This window comes from Colobus angolensis, unplaced genomic scaffold (assembly GCF_000951035.1).
Source record: "Colobus angolensis palliatus isolate OR3802 unplaced genomic scaffold, Cang.pa_1.0 Scaffold143, whole genome shotgun sequence".
NCBI lineage: Eukaryota > Metazoa > Chordata > Mammalia > Primates > Cercopithecidae > Colobus > Colobus angolensis.
The window spans coordinates 533,437-539,392 of NW_012114522.1; positions in this window are offsets into that span (position 1 = coordinate 533,437).

Below are 5,956 nucleotides of genomic sequence, written 5' to 3' on the forward strand. Positions count from 1 at the left end.
CTCATCTCCTGGTACCTGGTTCGCAGCCAATGACTTGGAAAATGCCTTTTTCTCCATTCCTGTCCATAAGGTCCACCAGGAGCAATTTGCCTTCAACTGACAAGGCCAAAAATATACCTTTAATGTCCTACCTCAGGGGCATATCAGCTCTCTGGCTTTATGTCATAATCTTATTCAGAGAGACCTTGATCGCTTTTCGCTTCCACAAGATATCACACTGGTCCATTACATTGATGACATTATGGTGACTGGATCCAGTGAGCGAGAAGCAGCAAGCACACTGGACTTACTGGTGAGACATTTGTGTGTCAGAGGATGGGAAATAAATCTGACTAAAATTCAGGGAGCTTCTACCTCAGTGAAATTTCTAGGGGTCCAGTGGTTTGGGGCCTGTTGAGATATTCCTAAGGTGAAGGATAAGTTGCTGCATTTGGACCCTCTTACAACCAAGAAAGAAGCACAATGCCTAGTGGGCCTATTTGGATTTTGGAGGCAACACATTCCTCATTTTGGGTGTGTTACTATGGCGCATTTATCGAGTGACCTGAAACGCTGCCAGTTTTGGGGGTGGGGTCCAGAACAGGAGAAGGCTCGGCTCTGCAACGGGTCCAGGCTGCTGTGCAAGCTGCTCTGCCACTCGGGCCATATGACCCAGCAGATCCAGTGATGCTTGAGGTGTCAGTGGCAGAGAGGGATGCTGTTTGGAGCCTCTGGCAGGCCCCCATAGGTGAATCACAGCAGAGGCCTCTAGGATTTGGGGGCAAAGTCCTGCCATCTTCTGCAGATAACTATTCTCCTTTTGAGAGACAGCTCTTGGCCTGTTACTGGGCTTTGGTGGAAACCGAACGTTTGACTATGGGTCATCAAGTCACCACGCAGCCTGAACTGCCCGTCATGAACTGGGTGCTTTCTGACCCATCTAGCCATAAAGTGGGTCACGCACAGCGGCATTCCATCATCACATGGAAGTGGTGTATACATGATCGGGCTCCAGCAGGTCCTGAGGGCACAAGTAAGTTTTACATGAGGAAGTAGCTCAAATGCCCATGGTCTCCATTCCTGCCACCTGCCTCCTCTCCCCCAGCCTGCGCCAATGGCCTTATGAGGAGTTCCCTATGATCATTTGCCACGGTTTGCCACAGTTACTACGGGACTGAACGAAGGAGGATGAACGTACAAATGAAAACAAGAAACAAAAGAAACTATTTTAAAGGAAGGGGCCGGGGAAGAAGAGGGCACTCAGCTTCTAGAGAGCAAGGGCAGCCACGGTGAACATCTATAGCCCTTCATATTTATTAAGTAGAAAGAGCAGGGAGCAGGAGGTAACGATTGGTCAGCTGCTTCATTGATCACAGGTTCACATGATTGCTAACAGGCTTCAGATTTGCCTAATCACAAGAAACACTTGTGCCTGGGTCGTGACTGCCCTCAGCATTCCTTCTGGGCAGCATATGCAGTTTGTCAGTTTGCCAACAACCTGCTTTTATGAGACCAGTTTGCTGTTTACTCATCTAGCCTCCAGTGGTATACTGAGTTGATCACGACCCTCACTTTTTGGGCCTGCAACAACCAGTTGACAGGAAGAGAAGACCAGGACCTGGGTCACAGATGGTTCTGCACAATATGCAGGCACCACCCAAAAGTGGACAGCTGCCGCACTACAGCCCCTTTCTAGGATGTCCCTGAAGGACAGCGGTGAAGGGAAATCTTCCCAGTGGGCAGAACTCCGAGCCGTGCACCTGGCTGTGCACTTGGCATGGAAGGAGAAATGGCCAGGTGTGTGATTATGTACTGATTCATGGGCTGTAGACAGTGGTTTGGCTGGATGGTCAGGGACTTGGAAGAAGCATGATTGGAAAATTGGTGATAAAGAAATTGGGGAAGAGGTATGTGGATGGACCTCTCCGAGTGGTCAAAAATTGTGAAGATATTTGTATCCCATGTGAGTGCTCACCAATGGGTGACATCAGCAGAGGATTTTAATAATCTGGTAGACAGGATGACCTGTTCTGTGGACACCACTCAGCCTCTTTCCCCAGTCACCCCTGTCATCACCCAATGGGCCCAAGAACAAAGTGGCCATGGTGGCCGGGATGGAGGTTACGTATGGAGATTCAGCAACATAGACTTCCAGTCACCAAGGCTGACCTGTCTACAGCCACTGCTGAGTGCCCAATTTGCCAGCAGCAGAGACTAACAGTGAGCCCTCAATATGGCACCATTCTTTGAGGTGATCAACCCGGTGGCAGGTTGATGATATTGGACCTCTTCCATCATGGAAGGGGCAGAGGTTTGTCCTCACTGGAACAGACACTTATTCCGGATATGGGTTTGCCTGTCCTGCATGCGATGCTTCTGCCAAGACTACCATCTGTGGACTCACGGAATGCCTTATCCACCGTCATGGTATTCCACACAGCATTGCCTCTGACAAAGGCACTCACTTTACAGCTGAAGAAGTATGGCAGTGGGCTCAAGCTCATGGAATTCACTGGTCTTACCATGTTCCCCATCGTCCTGAAGCAGCTGGATTGATGGAACGGGGGAATGGCCTTTTGAAGTCACAATTACAATGCCAACCAGGTGACAATACTTTGCAGGGCTGGGGCAAAGTTCTCCAGAAGGCCGTGTATGCTCTGCATCAGCGTCCAATATATGGTCCTGTTTCTCCCATAGCCAGGATTCACGGGTCCAGGAATCAAGGGGGTGGAAGTGGAAGTGGCACCACTCTCCATCACCCCTAGTGATTAAGTAGCAACATTTTTGCTTCCTGTTCCCAAGACATTATGTTCTGCTGGCCTAGAGGTCTTAGTTCCAGAGGGAGGAACGCTGCCACCAGGAGACACAACGGTTCCATTAAGCTAGAAGTTAAGATTGCCATCTGGACACTTTGGGGTCCTCCTACCTTTAAGTCAACGGGCTAAGAAGGAGTCACGGTGTTGGCTGGGGTGATTGACCCAGACTATCGAGATGGAATCAGTCCCCTACTCCACAACAGAGGTAAAGAAGAGTATGCATAGAATACAAAAGATCCATTAGGGCGTCTGTCAATATTATCATGCCCTGTAATTAAGGTCAATGGGAAACTGCAACAGCCCAATTCAGGCAGGATTGCAAATCCCCAGATCCTTCAGGAATGAAGATTTGGGTCACTCCACTAGGAAAATAAAACACGAACTGCTGAGGTGCTTGCTGAAGGCAAAGGGAAATGGCGGAAGGTGAAGGAGGAGCAAAGGCACGTTTTACATGGCGGCAGGCAAAGAGAGTGTGTAGGGAAGTGCCCTTCATAAAAACATCAGATCTTGTGAGGCTTATTGACTATCAGGAGAACAGCACAGGGAAACCCCACCCCCATGATTCAATGACCTCCCACCAGGTCCCTCCGACAACACATGGGGATTGTGGGAGCTATTAATATTAATACAATTTGAGATGAGATTTGGGTGGGGACACGGCCAAACCATACCAGGCATCCTATGGGCAGGCCAGAAGTGTTGGTCACCCCTTCCACCCATGCCTTACTGGCCAGAACTCACTCGTATAGCCTTACCTGATCAGGGGGGTGGTACTTGGAAATAAGGATGCACGAACGGGTATGACCACAGGGCACAGCGTTTGCCACACTCAGCTGACTTGTTTCTCTCCCACACACAAGGCCACTTAGAGATGCAAGACAAAGCAGCCCACCCCTGGTCCCCATCATCCCCTGGGAATCCCCTTGGAAAACCCAGGATCATTTTGAAAGATGCTCATGGACATCATCTCACTGGGGGCCCATCACAGTATCAAGGTAGAAGAGGAAGCTGAGACCAGTAAGATCACATGGTGGCTAAAGGTGGTGTGGCTAGTGAGGGACAGGTCCCTTGGCTGCAGAGCCACTGGTGGGCAGCAATGCACCATGGCAACAGGGTCTGGCAGAGATGGCAGTTTCCCTGGCTACAGTGTCCAGCAGCAGCATGGCTCTGTCTGTGGTCAGTCGGGGGTGCAGCTGTGACCTGAGACTGTGGGCTCCTTTGAAGGTGTTGGCCCTGCCCCTCGTGTGGAGTCCAGCTGTGCTGTGGGGCTGGGCTACGGTGTCCTCCTGTCTCAGGATGTGGCTCTGCTTTCACTGCCCACCAGCTCTCCAGCCTTCCCCTTGGTTCTTGGAGACCTAATTTGCTTCCAATCAACCCCTTCCTGCTCAGCGGCCAGCCTATTTCTCCACCTGCAACTAGCAACTCTGACTATAACTTCTGGGGAAACTTCTGGCTATAACTTCTGAGGCACAGAGCAGGGCAGGAGCTTGCCCAGGGTCACAGAGCTCTCTGTCAGTCTGGGAGTGGCAGCCAGGCCACCTCCTCCTCCTGCAGGAAGCTTTCCCCACCTTTCAGCAGCCCTGGAGCCGCATGGAGCAGAGAAGGGAGTTGTCTGCCCTCCGGCATCCTGTGTGTTCCAGGCTGTGTGGGAGCAGGTGCAACTGCCAGGCATGGCAGGAGCCTGGGCCCAGGCCAGCACTCAGGAATGCAGTGGGGCCCTGCCCCTCCCTGCAGGGATGAGCAAGTGCCAGGCGCCCAGGGCAGCGGATGTGTCTGTGGCTACAGCCCCAGCCGCCCCCGCCCCCGCACCGGCTGTCCTGGGCCAGCCCCTTGGGGGCCTGGGATGTGTGGGGAGCATGAATGGGGCTCTGTGGCCCAGCAACTGTTCTGCAGAAGGCGGCTGGTGGCTGCACAGGTGACTGCAGGGGTGGGTGGGGGATGCAAAGATCTGCTTCCTGGGCCTGGTGTCCCCTGCCTTGCGTGAGGCCCTGCCCAGACATCACTGAAGCATCAAAACCAACCCTTGTGGCCCACCTGAGACCTGCCTCTTGGATCACAGGGGCAGTGGAGAGGGGTGCCCAGGGCTCCCGATGCCTCTGAGCCTTGCTCTCAGATCAGTCCATGTGGCTCAGTCCTGGCTGTAAGGCCTCACGCTGCCCTGATTCCATTTCCTCTTCAGTACAAGGCAGACAGAGCCCAGCCTAGGGTCTGGATGGGATGAAATGAAGATGTCTCCTCCCTAACAGGACACTGTCTACCCCTTCTCTCTTCTCCCCCGAGAACCGTCAGCCCCGTGAGGATGGGGTCTGGGGTGGGGCATGTGGACGGAGTTTCACTGCTTGTCCACGTGCTTATTTTCCGGGGCACCATCGCCCCTCGCCACTGCTATTCCCGTATCTTCTGGGTGTCCCTGACCCCAGGGTGGTGGAGGCTGTCTCTCGGAAGGGGCTGACACCCAAGGGGCGGACCTGCCAGGTCCCCCAAAGCACATGACCTCTCTCCAGAAGAACCTGGATGTAACATCTAATGCCCAGGCCAGAGCTTGGGGACAGCTGGACTGGAGCCACAGGGTCAGGGAGGGAGAGTCCAGAAACGCAAACCACCCAGCTGGGAGGGCTGCTGGCAGGTCCTTTACAAAGCGGGCAGCTCCCCTACCCGTTGGACCAGGCTGGCCTAACCAGGGCCTGCGCTTCTCTGGGGATGGGGCAGAAGAGGTGGAGACTAGAGACATGGAGGTGGCACTGTGGGTCCTGAACCCGCCCGCCTGCACTGGGGTCCCTGCATCCTAATGGGAACAGAAATGTAGGAAGAGATGGAGGCTGCCAGGGCTCCCGGACCCCTACTGTCTGCCTGGGGAGGGGTCACCTCAGTGTGGGGGAAGCCTGGGGACATGAGAGAGTCCTAGGCCTGGGCTGCCTGTGCCCAGTCTGTTGTGGGGGTGTCTGGTGACCCCTGGGGTGGTGGGAGGGGCAGATGCCAGTCTGGGAGGCCGGATTGGTTGAAGACCAACTTTAAAGTCGGGAGCAGTGCCCAGAGCGGGGCCAATTTCTGCTGGGTGGTTATCTCTGCTTTTTGAAAAAGGAGCCCCCGCCTGACCCCCGCAGGCGCTGGTCTGGGCGTCTGAGCCCAGATGGTGCGCTCGCTCCAGAGGGCGGGGGGCT